At 51.1% G+C, this 16,255-nt stretch overlaps 1 protein-coding gene across 1 annotated transcript in view; it reads left to right on the top strand.

Moving 5' to 3' along the window:
* The window catches only part of EXT2 (exostosin glycosyltransferase 2), a 305,577-nt gene that overhangs the window by 224,873 nt on the left and 64,449 nt on the right, over window positions 1-16,255 (top strand). The window lies entirely within an intron of this gene.

The raw sequence follows: 16,255 nt of genomic DNA, 5'->3' as shown, positions 1-16,255 counted from the left end.
GATAGGACTGTATAATTGTTTTTTTATATGTATATATATATGTATAGTTAGCTATTGAAGAGGCAGGTTGGCCCTCTGTAGTAAAAGTATAGAACCTTTTGTGAGTTTTATTAACAAGAACCTGTAAAGTGATAAAGCAGCATTGTCTTTTTTCCTCAAATGTTTTCAATCAATACATTTGTTTTGCTTGTATAGAAGTGCTTCTGTGCCTTTTTGACTCTGGGAAATATTTTTTCTATCTCTGATCATGTTAAGTTGTTCCATTCTAAAATTTAAGAATGACAAAGTTCTACACTGCATGCTCGCAATACGTTATTTTGCCCCTTTAACTGTGGTTTTGCCCAACTTTTGTCCTTAGGTTGTGTACTAATTAACGCTTCCATTGCTTTGCATTTTTTCTTATTCCAAGTGATTGTGCAAAATCACTTGCAGAGTGTTCACTACACAGGTGATCAACTTTTAGGCATTAGCAAAAAATAATGGCTACTGCTCCCACAAAGGTGTGCACCTGCAGGGTATCAAGGAGTCACCGACCTCTGTGTTCCTCTCAATGACCTGGTTTTCAGTTGTTTGTGTTCTGGCTCAGGAAGGACCTGGCCTGGCAGTTTGGGCTGGACTGTTCTATTGGGTCAGGGTCAAGACTGATTTGCATATGACTGATCTGAGATGACTTGGTGGACAAAAGAACAATGGGTTGGAAGGCTACCACTAGCGATTGCCAGTAGTTATTTATTTCACATGTTCCTCCCATTACCTTTTGTGTGTTTCATATAACACTCCATCAGCTATTGTTTTTCTTCCCCTGACTCATGTCTGACTCCTTCATCAGCTTCCTGAGGCCAGTCACATAGTCCACAACCTCCTTTTGAGGAGGCTCAGGAGTTCCTTCTCTTACTTCTCTAAGGTGAGTAAGCCGTGCCCTAGTGTAAACAGAAGTTCGAAGGGAGTGAACCCTATACCATTCTGCGAAACTTGTCTCTGGGCATACAGGAGACATTGCAGGATTAAAATTAAGGCTCCCTATTTTCACAGATTTTTACAAATAAATACGGACAGAAAATATTTATTTTCCTTCCTATATTTATTTCAAAATATGTATAAAAACGGAATTTGGATACTTTTTCTAGAGCTTCTAAATGCTGTCAGTCATGACTGCCAAGCCAATAGCTCTGTGAATCTTCTGGTAAGGAGTTAACTAAAGGAATAACATTCTAATGAAGAGAATTAAACAGCAGTAGATATGCACAACCTTGTTTCTAAAATGATCATGTTTTCATATATGTGCATTGATTTATCTGTGGTTGTTTCTGTCATTAGAACCTATCAGACGTTCAAGCATGAATGCACATTTATTGGTTACATAGATGTGGAAATATTCTAGTTTCAACTTCATTTATTTACAACACCCAAAATAAATATGGATAAATACAGATGGAAATACCATAAAACCAGAAGCCCTAATTAAGATCCCACTTCCTCCTGGGGCTCTCTGGTGGAGTTCCCTGTATGCTTTTAAAGGTCCTGTTAAATTTTTTAGAATCCCATTGGTTTTTGCATAACGGGCCACAGACAAGTGGTAAGTCACGCCAGCTTGCTTCCACATCTCTCTCATCTTCGGGGAGATGAAGTTTGATCCCTGGTCAGGCATTACTGTCTTGGGAAATCAAACCATAGGAAAGCTCCCTTATACTGCCAAAGCATTTTTTTGCTCCTCGGAAGAACTACCTTGGGATGCCTTGTGACATGATCCACCACAACCTAGATTTACTGTTACCTCAAGCGCGGTGGGGATCAAATAAACCAACAATATCAATTCCTACCCGTTCAAATGGAGTTGCTGCAACAGGCAGTGTGGGACTAACGATGCCTTGAGCTTACCTCAGGACTTATCTGTGCGTTTGTGCGGAGGGCGAGGAATTCTACACTTCCTGACGACGCTACGCTCGGGTTAGCGCTCTAGTTTGTTCCCTCCTACCCCCTACATTATGACGTCAGGGCTGCGCAGCAGGCGCGCCAAAGGTGCGCACAAGGCAAGCCCGTCTGCGCCCGTCCGCGACCGAACGCGGCTAGGAGTCCTACCACTACCTCGAGGGTAACGGCTAAAACCATAAGGTACACGGGTGAGCAACTGCTTAGTCTCCGCACTTCTATCAAGGCCGCTTGTAATCACGGTATTGTACCGGGAAGTGTGGTGCTAAAGTGTAAGGCTTGTCATCTTAATTTTGCTTTGGCCCCGACAATTATTAAAAATAAGGACCAATTAAAGGGGTTTCTACTTAACTGTCGATCTTTTAAAAAACATAGCTTGGACATCTATGATGTCCTTACAGACTATCAGGCAGATTTCATGTTTTTAACTGAAACATGGTTAGATGAATCATCGTGACCTGAGATCTTGGAGGCCCTTCCATCAGAATACAGCTTACTGAGAATTGACAGAGGAGTCCAAAGAGGGGGAGGTATTGCAATGATATTTAAGACTAAGTTTGAGTGCTCAGTGGAGCTATTAAAAATGAGTAATTGTGAAGCAGGCCTTTTTTCCATTAAAATCTCCCCTGAATGTACGATCATGGGATATCTCATCTATCGCCCCCCTGGGGGCCCTTCATTGTTCGCTGATAGTCTATTGGAATCGGTGACTCAGCTGACCCTACGCTATAATACATTAATTTTACTAGGTGATCTTAATCTTCATTTTGAGGATGCGAAATGCGTAGAGGCACAATTGATGATATCCTCTTTGAAATCCCTGATGCTTACTCTCTTGGATGAGATGCCTACGCATCAGGCGGGTCATCTGTTGGATCCCATATTCTCTAACTGGGACGGTATCAGGGTGCTCCCCCCTATCAGAGTTCCGTGGTCTGACCATTACCGCATCCCATTTAATATAACAGGCAGACCTAAAGGGGATATACCTGAGCGGCCTATTGTATGCAAGCGCAGGAAATGGAACAATTTTAGTCAGGAGACATTTGAATCCATGCTTATGCGAGGGAAACCTCCCCTTAGTAAGACTCTTAAGGAAGCACGGACGGAGTATGAGGATTGGGTATCAAAAGCATTAGATGAGGTTGCCCCATGGACCCATAAAGCCCCAACTCGCAGGACGAAATCTGCCCCCTGGTATAACGAAGAACTGTGTGCTGCAAAAGCCAGATGTAAAAGACTTGAACGTCTGTGGCGCAAAGACTATGTTGTTGGCCTGAAAGATCTATACGTGAGCAGTCTGAAGGAGTACCATAGGCGTATCAATAAGGCGAAAGGATTATTCTTCAAAGAGAGGATAGAATCCGCTGAAAACTCCTCAAAGGAGCTCTTCTCTATCTATAAGGAGCTCACGGCTCTTACTAGGACGGAGACCAAAGACCATCTCGCCACTGAAATATGCGAATCTATCGCTGATCATTTTGTACACAAGGTGGAGAGGATTCATGTGTCTTTTCAGCAAGGAACACCTGAAGAAATATTGGCTAGGGATATTGGCATTGGACCGTATACTAACGCATGTCTCAACGAATTCACGGTCCCCCCGCAGGAGGAACTGACAAAGGTAATCATGAGCATTCAGTCAGGTTCCCCTATGGATGTGGCGCCGCCTAGGATCCTTAGGAATCATGTACATCTCCTATCAAGTTAGGTAAGTAGGCAATCTGGCAATCTGGCTTTTCTTTCCTACCAAGAAAGACTAGTGCCGGTGGAATGGAAACTTGCACAGGTTGTTCCTATCAAAAAGAAGGCCACCTTGAGCATTTCTAATTTGGACAATTTTAGGCCCATTTCTCTTTTGCCATTCTGTGCCAAAGTGGTGGGAAAACTGGTGACCAATCAGTTAGTTAAACATGTGGAAGATAACCAGCTTCTACACACTTCTCAATCTGGCTTTAGGGTGAGGTACTCGACTGAAACTGCCCTCCTTTTCTCCACAGAACTGCTTCGTCAGAAAGTGGACGAAGGACAGACGGCCGCCTTGAGATTGCTGGACTTAAATGTGGCATTTGATACCGTGTCGCACCCTAGATTGCTAGCCCGTCTGAGTGAAATGGGAGTGGCCGGCTCGGCACATGAATGGATGGCCTCCTTTCTGGCGGGCCGACAATTCCAAATACACTGCCCCCCTTCAAATCCACGCCCGAATTCTAAATTAAGGGGTCCCGCAGGGTTCCATTTTAAGTCCTGTATTGTTTAATCTCTACATGGAACCCCTGGCCAGAATGGTGGAATCATATGGGGTGGATATCGTATTATATGCGGATGATACGCAACTGGTGGTCACTCTATCTCACAACCCAGTTGAGACGGCTGGTAATTTTACGGAGTGCCTTGCGGCACTGGCAAATTGGATGAAGTGTAACTGTCTTCGCCTTAACGGCAACAAGACGGAACTGCTTGGTATGGGCCCCTCACCTTCAATTTGGTCATCAGCCTTGTGGCCCTCTGACCTGGGTCCTACACCTATTCCCTCTGACATGGTGAAGAACTTGGGTGTTCTCTTGAATTCCAAGCTCACATACTCCCAACACATAGGTAAGATAGCGGGGAGATGCTATGGCATTTTGAAGGTCCTGCGGAAGATCTTGGATCTCCTACCTATGAAAGACAGGAAAACTTTGGTCCACGCACTGGTTATGTCCCATCTTGACTATGGGAACGTCCTGCTCTGTGGCCTCAGTAAAAGGGGATTGGCCCAGTTACAATGTGTCCAAAATGCCGCGGCCAGGCTTGTTTTGAAGCTACCGAGGAGGTCGTCAGGTAAACGGGCGCTTCCGCGCTTGCACTGGCTCCCTATGAGGGAACGCATCAGGTTCAAGACCATGTGCTTTAGTCACCGTATTGCACATGGCAGAGGTCCGGTCTATCTTCACAAGTTGTTAACCATCTATCGTCCGAGGCGACTCCTGAGATCTATGAGCAGTATGCAGTTTCTGATACCTCGCATATATGAAGCACGGATGGAAGGGCGATCTTTTAGATTCCTGGCCAGCAAACAATGGAATGACCTGCCCGTTGAATTGCGAATGGAGCCGTCGGAAACCAGGTTCCGGCAGAAACTGAAGACTCATCTACTTCCGGAAGATTAGATTTAACGTGGGGTTGCTTTTTTTTCTCTGATCCCCTCTCCTCTTCGTGGTCTGCTCTTGATTTTTCTGTGTTGGAACGCATCCTAGCGCGGAGACGCACTGTTCTAGTGTATTCAGGCGCTTAACAAATGTTTTTATTATTATTATTATTATTATTACCTCTCAGGTAACTGGTAGTAGCAGTAGTGTACTTCAAGGGTCAATGACATTATCGAAGAGTTCAGACTCTGCTCCAACGTTCCAATAAAAATGTTGATCTTTTATGTCTGTATGTGAATTAAATTAAATATTTCATTATTTGTAATGTGGATTTGTATGATTAATGGTTGTTTCTGTATTGTTTGTGTTTTTTGCATTGAAATTAAATAAGCTGGAGTACCCGACTTCTAGTTATGACTCAGTGGGTGTCCCCAGATTCCAATAATGATGCAATGGGGCACACCAATTCCAGTAACAATACAGTGGGAAGGGTCCACAGAAGTAAAAATGATAAGAACCACTGGTGTAGAGTGATTCTTCTTACAGCAGATTTCACAATGTAGAGCACCGCAACACACATATAAAGAGGTGTGAGTTTTCTGCACCTGGCTTTCATCCGTCTAGCTGAAGTCGTAATCTAGGATAGACAAAAGGGTAGATCTGATCTGGAAACTAACTCAAACTGAACACCAGGCACAAACCTTACCCTACCTACCACCAAATGGCAATGCTTAGGTAACCCAATCAGCAGCCCCCTGCTAACAGAGGCCTCATGGAATTTCTAAAGGTTGCCCTGACTCCATCCTTCTTACTTCAGTCTCTGAATCACCTGTAGGCAATTCACATCTACTCTCGGGGAGAACAGTCCGCAATCGACATCTTGTGCTATGCCAGGCTAGTGGCATTGAAAGTAGTACCAGTAGCTCCAGTACTGTAGCTTACTCACACATACAGCGTAGAATAGGCACTATATACACACCCCCCACACCACTCAAACCACACCAAGGTCACGCCACGCCAGCGCAAGGTTCGGGGTAGAACTTTATACAAGTGTGGCTACTGGGCTTCACGCAAAGGGAAACCGATACAGAGGTCTGGTCGTGCTATTGAACTTTCCAAACGCTCTTATGCTGCCCCCACCACTTCATGTTCTATCCCCAGAGGCAATAGTCATCTGCCCTCAAATAGTCAACGACAGTCCTAGGCCTTTGCATACACATGCATAAATTATTGTGACATCAGGGGCAAAATAAGAGTCAGGATGAGAGATCTGCATGAAGTTGGGCAGGACAGGTAGGGGAACATGCCCATATACCATCTGGGGAGCATCCCTACCCCAACATATTTGCAGTCTTCATCCTCGGACTGATACAGTGACATGATAACCAGTTACATGCGAGATGGCGCTGGTGCCGAGTCCTCCTGCCAACTAGTCGCTGTGCTTGAACTAACTCTTTGCTGGTCTAGTGCAGAATACTTTTTGTCACAGAACCATTTTTATTTCCTTTTTTTTTGCAGTTATTGTTTATAATACAATATTACTTACATAGAATTTCATGTTGGATTGTTGGTCACATGTTGTATGTCTCCTTTAGATTTTCTTTAGAGTGCACCGCTGTCTTTATCAGAGACTACGAATGGTATATATTTTGAATAGTGAAGTTTTGTCTGCTTCTAATTGGTCCCCCCTGCGTCAGCAGAAGCATATGAAATAAAAAAGGTTATTTATAAAGCACACTGCTACTCAATGCAGTAACTTTACAGTAATCCAAGCACATGACCATATACTAACAACTAAGAAAAGGACTCATTTGACAACAAGAATAGCCTAGTGTTAAGAAGCTTTCTAAAACCTGCCTCAGTGTCAGCTGGTCTCAAAGAGGGGGGCTGATTCCAGGCACTAACCCATAAAGGGATTTGGCAGACATCATACTTGTAATAAAGCCAATATTTATTCAGTCCATCATTGCATATATGTTGTATGACATAGTATAAACTTCAGGGTAGTGGTCTGTCTAAGCATGTAGAAAGGAAACTGTCGCTTCTATCTTATAATTGAATTAACTCGCAGTTTGCAAACACCGAACTGTCATCTTTGAAAAAGGTTCAAGAGTCACCAGCAGGTCTCCATATCACCAGCATTGCTTTCCCTGGTGCTGTACACCAGGGATAGCAATGACACCACAGTGTAATTGCTAGCTTCTCCCCACTGTTTACACTGAATAAAAGCGGCTCATTAGCTGGAGTGGCGCATGCAAGGCAGTGTGACGAAGCTTCTGATAAGAAACTTCATCACAACAGCCTTAATGAAGGCAACCGAGTCCTTGGGGGGCCGTCCAAAAAGGCGAAAGGGCGGGAACCGAAAACCCTACTTTTCAATGGGAAGCCAGCGTTTAACATAAATGCTGATGCTACCCAATGAAAAGGAGGGGCGGGGCTTCGAGCCCCCTTCTTGAAACTGCCTTGTTGACTATAGCTCTCACAGGCGAGGAGCGCATGCGCGCTCCAACGGCAGGCGAGACCTAAAAAAAGGGGTTAAAGGAGAAACCGAGTAGAGAGGACAAGGTGGGCAGAGACTGGATGGCATGAAAAGGGTGGAGGTAAGGTGACTGGAGAAAACAGAGTTCAAAAGATGGAAAAAAGGTGTGAAGAACAGAGGGGACGAGACAAACAGAAGGGAGGACAATGAGGCTGAGCGGTAGAGGCGAGTGTATGGAAACTCAGCGCAAGTGGATGCCAGTAATAAATGGGGTTTATTTGTTTGCCTGTCTATCTTTTTCACCAATTTTTCTTTTTTTTCTCACATTTTGAAAGTATCAGAAAAAAATAAACTGGAGTTTTTCATGATGCAGAAGTTCTAATTATAATATTAGAGGGTTGTAACTTTTGAAATTAATTTTAAAGAAAAATAACTGTGCGTTAGTATATGATGACCATACAGTGTGGAAAATATTAATATGGAATTTGCTGCAGTCCTCACGCATGACGTTTTTGAGATTCAGGGCACAAACGCAAGTTTCCTGTTTTATAGTTTGGCCTTCCTAGCGAAGCAGGAGAGGTGGTGGACCCACACTCGCAGGTTTGGTAGGATGTTCAGTAGAATATTCTATGCTCTGGTAGATTTCCCTAAGGATCTGATTGTGTTTTTTAAAGAAACCGAGGCCTGGGCTTGTGTAATAACCGAAATAATGTCAGGGGTCACTAATCTGCAGGGGAAACCTTACTCCCTTAGTAATATTGATGCATAATTAATATCTGGGCAATTTGGGATTGGCTCAGATTCTCAAGAATCTGAGCCAATCCTAGCACCATGCTAGACCAAATTGTGTGATGTAAGGAGAGTAGCTTCCTTACATATTAGAGGTGGGCAAGCCAAGAAATTAACACAGACTGTCGAGCTAAGGGTTATCTCTGCCTTTCCGCGCCGTGCGCGAGCCGAGCCTTCACAACATGGGGCATGTAAACCCTGCCGCAGACGTCATGTTATGTCATATAAGGTAGCATCAAAATTCCAAAACTTGTGTTTCCTTTACACGCAGAAGCGTTTCACCTCCACATATTGTAATTGTAATGGCAGTTATATAGTACTACTACCCCTGACGAGGCATCGAAGCGCGTTATGCCGAGCAGCACGCTTCTCCGGGTCCCAAGGTTGATGGTTAGTTCAGTGTTATTGATTACTGTTTGTTATTGGTTGGGATTATTCTTGTGCACTGAAAGCAAACCATTCCATGCAGTCATTTCAGTTTTTCATGGTGGATTAAAGTATTAGCGGTTGCTTGCAATCATTAGAAGGAGGGGTGAACTCACACATGGCTGGTGGGATTAATACAGGCGTTAGTGGAGATAAGATATTGTTGGGTTGCAGAGGTATAACTGTCAGCAGAGGAGGAGAGATTGTGATCAAGAGGACCTCGAGCTGAGCTTATGTGTCTCGCCCACCTCGGTTACATACGTGTTCCTGCGCAAGGTAGGATTAAATGAGGTTATATTTGAGAAAAGCTGCATAAAAGTTGTGACCAGTCAGTTTCTCCTTTGCCTCTGGTCATCAAGCCCGGACTGGTCACAAAACTGGCCGCACAGGTGGGGGCCAGTTTTGGGCCCCTGGGGACTGCTTATTACAGGGCCTTTTTTGGCAGCAAAATCAGCCCTGTACCAAAATCGGCCGAAAACCGGCCCCAAAAGAGCTTGGCGGCACCTCCAACAACCCCCTCTCCCCCCACCCATCCCCCCCTTCCCCCTCCTCACAGTGGGAAGGAGGGGGGCGGCAAGCACTTTGCCAGGGCCGGTTGTGGTTCCCAGTCCGGCCCTGCTGGTCATCCACAGAGGACGCGTGCGATCTGCCCCTCTGTACTGGAGCCTTGGGGTGTGCAGACTCTGTAGGTACATAAACTTGCTGTGCTCTCCCTACAGCCCCGGGGCGAGGTCTGTCTGAAACGTAACTCGGACCGCATCTGCTGCTTCGTGTGGACCACAGACCAATAGATAATCTATGGTCGTTTGCAAACAGAGCCGGGCGCTGGGCTGAGGGGGTGCAGAAAAAAGCCCTGCTTATAAAAAAAATTAATAAAGCTCTTTGGGCCTAGTAAGGGGCTGCAAGGTGCTATATTTTTACAACTATAATCTTCTTGGTTTTCTGGATCCATTTTGAGTAATCTCTGCTGCGTGCCTAGAGGAAGCAGTGCACTACATAGCGTTCCTGCTGCAAACACAAGAGCCGCACAGCCGCCTGCGAGAGGCCGCTGCAAACACAACACAGCAGCACAGCCGCCTGCGAGAGGCCGCTGCAAACACAACACAGAGGCACAGCCGCCTGCCAGAGGCCGCTGCAAACACAACACAGCAGCACAGCCGCCTGCGAGAGGCCGCTGCAAACACAACACAGCAGCACGGCCGCCTGCCAGAGGCCGCTGCAAACACAACACAGCAGCACAGCCGCCTGCCAGAGGCCGCTGCAAACACAACACAGAGGCACAGCCGCCTGCCAGAGGCTGCTGCAAACACAACACAGAGGCACAGCCGCCTGCGAGAGGCCGCTGCAAACACAACACAGAGGCACAGCCGCCTGCGAGAGGCCGCTGCAAACACAACACAGCAGCACAACCCCCTGCGAGAGGCCGCTGCAAACACAACACAGAGGCACAGCCGCCTGCCAGAGGCCGCTGCAAACACAACACAGCAGCACAGCCGCCTGCCAGAGGCCGCTGCAAACACAACACAGAGGCACAGCCGCCTGCGAGAGGCCGCTGCAAACACAACACAGAGGCACAGCCGCCTGCGAGAGGCCGCTGCAAACACAACACAGCAGCACAGCCGCCTGCCAGAGGCCGCCGCAAACACAACACAGCAGCACAGCCGCCTGCCAGAGGCCGCTGCAAACACAACACAGCAGCACAGCCGCCTGCCAGAGGCCGCTGCAAACACAACACAGAGGCACAGCCGCCTGCGAGAGGCCGCTGCAAACACAACACAACAGCACGGCCGCCTGCGAGAGGCCGCTGCAAACACAACACAGCAGCACAGCCGCCTGCCAGAGGCCGCTGCAAACACAACACAACAGCACGGCCGCCTGCGAGAGGCCGCTGCAAACACAACACAGCAGCACAACCCCCTGCGAGAGGCCGCTGCAAACACAACACAGAGGCACAGCCGCCTGCCAGAGGCCGCTGCAAACACAACACAGCAGCACAGCCGCCTGCCAGAGGCCGCTGCAAACACAACACAGAGGCACAGCCGCCTGCGAGAGGCCGCTGCAAACACAACACAGAGGCACAGCCGCCTGCGAGAGGCCGCTGCAAACACAACACAGCAGCACAGCCGCCTGCCAGAGGCCGCCGCAAACACAACACAGCAGCACAGCCGCCTGCCAGAGGCCGCTGCAAACACAACACAGCAGCACAGCCGCCTGCCAGAGGCCGCTGCAAACACAACACAGCGGCACAGCCGCCTGCCAGAGGCCGCTGCAAACACAACACAGCAGCACAGCCGCCTGCCAGAGGCCGCTGCAAACACAACACAGCAGCACAGCCGCCTGCCAGAGGCCGCTGCAAACACAACACAGCAGCACAGCCGCCTGCGAGAGGCCGCTGCAAACACAACACAGAGGCACAGCCGCCTGCCAGAAGCCGCTGCAAACACAACACAGCAGCACGGCTGCCTGCCAGAGGCCGCTGCAAACACAACACAACAGCACGGCCGCCTGCGAGAGGCCGCTGCAAACACAACACAGCAGCACGGCCGCCTGCCAGAGGCCGCTGCAAACACAACACAACAGCACGGCCGCCTGCGAGAGGCCGCTACAAACACAACACAGAGGCACAGCCGCCTGCGAGAGGCCGCTGCAAACACAACACAGAGGCACAGCCGCCTGCCAGAGGCCGCTGCAAACACAACACAGCAGCACAGCCGCCTGCTAGAGGCCGCTGCAAACACAACACAGAGGCACAGCCGCCTGCCAGAGGCCGCTGCAAACACAACACAGCAGCACAGCCGCCTGCTAGAGGCCGCTGCAAACACAACACAGAGGCACAGCCGCCTGCCAGAGGCCGCTGCAAACACAACACAGCAGCACAGCCGCCTGCTAGAGGCCGCTGCAAACACAACACAGAGGCACAGCCGCCTGCCAGAGGCCGCTGCAAACACAACACAGAGGCACAGCCGCCTGCGAGAGGCCGCTGCAAACACAACACAACAGCACGGCCGCCTGCGAGAGGCCGCTGCAAACACAACACAGCAGCACGGCCGCCTGCCAGAGGCCGCTGCAAACACAACACAGAGGCACAGCCGCCTGCCAGAGGCCGCTGCAAACACAACACAGCAGCACAGCCGCCTGCCTGAGGCCGCTGCAAACACAACACAGCAGCACAGCCGCCTGCCTGAGGCCGCTGCAAACACAACACAGAGGCACAGCCACCTGAGAGAGGCCGCTGCAAACGCAACACAGAGGCACAGCCGCCTGCGAGAGGCCGCTGCAAACACAACACAGCAGCACAGCCGCCTGCCTGAGGCCGCTGCAAACACAACACAGAGGCACAGCCGCCTGCCTGAGGCCGCTGCAAACACAACACAGAGGCACAGCCGCCTGAGAGAGGCCGCTGCAAACACAACACAGAGGCACAGCCGCCTGAGAGAGGCCGCTGCAAACACAACACAGAGGCACAGCCGCCTGCCAGAGGCCGCTGCAAACACAACACAGCAGCACAGCCGCCTGCCAGAGGCTGCTGCATACACAGCACAAGAGCAGCACTGCCGCCTGGCAGACGCTGCTACAAACACAACACAGCACAGCAGCAGCTCCAAAGCAGCACGGCCACCTGCCAGAGGCTGCAGCAAACACAGCCATCTGCCCGAGGCTGCTGCAAACACAACATAGCAGGAGCACCAGAGCAGCACAGCCGCCTGGCAGAGGCTGCTCCAAACACAGCACCAGAGCAGCACAGCCGCCTGCCAGTGGCCGCACGGGGCTGTGCATGCGAGCGCCTGGGCTGCACTCCTGATCCAGCCTCTGATGACAGATGGAATTCCTGCTGTCCTGGCCCTGGCTGCTGTGATGGAGGAGCCCGGGGTCCCGAGGTTAAGTATGTGAAGGTTGATGCCTGTGGATGAAGAGAGCGCCCCGCCTGGTGGTGGGAGCTTCAGGAACCTGTCAGCCTCGGCACGCAGAGCCAGGTACCAGGCGCAGGTAAAGCCATCCATCACTGGCCCCCAGGGGTGCGTGCGCGGCCCCACCCGGCCTAGGACGGGCGCTTCAAAGGCCCCCTCCGAGCTGGGGGCTAGGGAAAGCACTCCTTTCTTTCTCTTCTTTGGTTTTGTATTTTTTCTTGTATTTTTTTCCAATCGTGCAAGTTATTATTTTACTGTACACTGTGCTTCTCTTTAATATTCGTACACTTCCCATCTACAATTTTGTAATTTGTTCACTTGTAATTTTCTCCTCCTGTATCATTACTGTTCCTATTGTGAAGCGCTCAGACACTTTCGGGTAAAGTCTGCGCTATATAAAAACGCATAAATAAATAAATAAATGAATAAATATGGATTTACATTGACAGCCCTCTGACCTCTTTGTGAAGGCGAGGCATGGAGGGCTGGCCTCTTTGTGAAGGCGAGGTATGGAGGGCTGGCCTCTTTGTGAAGGTGAGGTATGGAGGGCTGGCCTCTTTGTGAAGGTGAGGCATGGAGGGCTGGCCTCTTTGTGAAGGCGAGGTATGGAATGCTGGCCTCTCTGTAAAGGCGAGGTATGGAGGGCTGGCCTCTTTGTGAAGCCGAGGTGTGGAGGGCTGGCCTCTTTGTGAAGGTGAGGCATGGAGGGCTGGCCTCTTTGTGAAGGCGAGGCATGGAGGGCTGGCCTCTTTGTGAAGGCGAGGTATGGAATGCTGGCCTCTCTGTAAAGGCGAGGTATGGAGGGCTGGCCTCTTTGTGAAGCCGAGGTGTGGAGGGCTGGCCTCTTTGTGAAGGTGAGGCATGGAGGGCTGGCCTCTTTGTGAAGGTGAGGCATGGAGGGCTGGCCTCTCTGTAAAGGCGAGGTATGGAGGGCTGGCCTCTTTGTGAAGGCGAGGCATGCAGGGCTGGCCTCTTTGTGAAGGCGAGGTATGGAATGCTGGCCTCTCTGTAAAGGCGAGGTATGGAATGCTGGCCTCTTTTTGAAGGCGAGGTATGGAGGGCTGGCCTCTTTGTGAAGGCGAGGTATGGAATGCTGGCCTCTCTGTAAAGGCGAGGTATGGAATGCTGGCCTCTTTGTGAAGGCGAGGTATGGAGAGCTGGCCTCTTTGAGAAGGTGAGGTATGGAATGCTGGCCTCTTTGTGAAGGCGAGGTATGGAGGGCTGGCCTCTTTGAGAAGGTGAGGTATGGAGGGCTGGCCTCTTTGTGAAGGCGAGGTATGGAGGGCTGGCCTCTTTGAGAAGGTGAGGTATGGAGGGCTGTCCTCTTTGTGAAGGCGAGGTATGGAGGGCTGGCCTCTTTGTGAAGGCGAGGCATGGAGGGCTGGCTTCTTTGAGAAGGTGAGGTATGGAGGGCTGGCCTCTTTGTGAAGGCGAGGTATGGAGGTCTGGCCTCTTTGTGAAGGCGAGGCATGGAGGGCTGGCCTCTTTGTGAAGGCGAGGTATGGAATGCTGGCCTCTTTGTGAAGGCGAGGTATGGAGGGCTGGCCTCTTTGTGAAGGCGAGGTATGGAATGCTGGCCTCTTTGTGAAGGCGAGGCATGGAGGGCTGGCCTATTTGAGAAGGTGAGGTATGGAGGGCTGGCCTCTTTGTGAAGGCGAGGTATGGAGGTCTGGCCTCTTTGTGAAGGCGAGGCATGGAGGGCTGGCCTCTTTGTGAAGGTGAGGTATGGAGGGCTGGCCTCTTTGTGAAGGCGAGGTATGGAATGCTGGCCTCTTTGTGAAGGCGAGGTATGGAGGGCTGGCCTCTTTGTGAAGGCGAGGTATGGAATGCTGGCCTCTTTGTGAAGGCGAGGCATGGAATGCTGGCCTCTTTGTGAAGGTGAGGTATGGAGGGCTGGCCTCTCTGTAAAGGTGAGGTGTGGAGGGCTGGCCTCTATGTGAAGGCGAGGCCTGGAGGGCTGGCCTCCTTGTGAAGGCGAGGCGTGGAGGGCTGGCCTCTCTGTAAAGGCGAGGCATGGAGGGCTGGCCTCTTTGTGAAGGCGAGGCGTGGAGGGCTGGCCTCTCTGTAAAGGCGAGGTATGGAGGGCTGGCCTCTCTGTAAAGGCGAGGCATGGAGGGCCGGCCTCTATGTGAAGGCGAGGCATGGAGGGCTGGCCTCTCTGTAAAGGCGAGGCATGGAGGGCCGGCCTCTATGTGAAGGCGAGGCGTGGAGGGCTGGCCTCTCTGTAAAGGCGAGGTATGGAGGGCTGGCCTCTATGTGAAGGCGAGGTATGGAGGGCTGGCCTCTATGTGAAGGCGAGGCATGGAGGGCTGGCCTCTCTGTAAAGGCGAGGTATGGAGGGCTGGCCTCTATGTGAAGGCGAGGTATGGAGGGCTGGCCTCTTTGTGAAGGTGAGGTATGGAATGCTGGCCTCTATGTGAAGGCGAGGTATGGAGGGCTGGCCTCTATGTGAAGGCGAGGCATGGAGGGCTGGCCTCTCTGTAAAGGCGAGGTATGGAGGGCTGGCCTCTTTGTGAAGGCGAGGCGTGGAGGGCTAGCCTCTTTGTGAAAGTGAGGCATGGAATGCTGGCCTCTCTGTAAAGGCGAGGTATGGAGGGCTGGCCTCTTTGTGACGGCGAGGCATGGAGGGCTGGCCTCTTTGTGACGGCGAGGTATGGAGGGCTGGCCTCTTTGTGACGGCGAGGCATGGAGGGCTGGCCTCTTTGTGACGGCGAGGTATGGAGGGCTGGCCTCTTTGTGAAGGCGAGGCATGGAGGGCTGGCCTCTCTGTAAAGGCGAGGTATGGAGGGCTGGCCTCTTTGTGACGGCGAAGCATGGAGGGCTGGCCTCTTTGTGAAGGCGAGGCATGCAGGGCTGGCCTCTTTGTGAAGGCGAGGCATGCAGGGCTGGCCTCTTTGTGACGGCGAGGCATGGAGGTCTGGCCTCTATGTGAAGGCGAGGCATGGAGGGCTGGCCTCTTTGTGAAAGTGAGGCATGGAGGGCTGGCCTCTTTGTGAAGGCGAGGCATGCAGGGCTGGCCTCTTTGTGACGGCGAGGCATGCAGGGCTGGCCTCTTTGTGAAGGCGAGGCATGCAGGGCTGGCCTCTTTGTGACGGCGAGGCATGGAGGGCTGGCCTCTATGTGAAGGCGAGGCATGGAGGGCTGGCCTCTTTGTTAAAGTGAGGCATGGAGGGCTGGCCTCTTTGTGAAGGCGAGGCATGCAGGGCTGGCCTCTTTGTGAAGGCGAGGCATGGAGGGCTGGCCTCTTTGTGAAGGCGAGGCATGCAGGGCTGGCCTCTTTGTGAAGGCGAGGCATGGAGGGCTGGCCTCTGTGTGAAAGTGAGGCATGGAGGGCTGGCCTCTTTGTGACGGCGAGGCATGGAGGGCTGGCCTCTTTGTGAAAGTGAGGCATGGAGGGCTGGCCTCTTTGTGAAGGCGAGGCATGGAGGGCTGGCCTCTTTGTGAAGGCGAGGCATGCAGGGCTGGCCTCTTTGTGAAGGCGAGGCATGCAGGGCTGGCCTCTTTGTGACGGCGAGGCATGGAGGGCTGGCCTCTCTGTAAAGGCGTGGTATGGAGGGCTGGCCTCTATGTGAAGGCGAGGTGTGGAGGGCTGG

This window comes from Lissotriton helveticus, chromosome 3_2, assembly GCF_964261635.1.
Source record: "Lissotriton helveticus chromosome 3_2, aLisHel1.1, whole genome shotgun sequence".
Classification (NCBI taxonomy): domain Eukaryota; kingdom Metazoa; phylum Chordata; class Amphibia; order Caudata; family Salamandridae; genus Lissotriton; species Lissotriton helveticus.
This window is presented reverse-complemented; position numbering and strand designations above follow the sequence as displayed.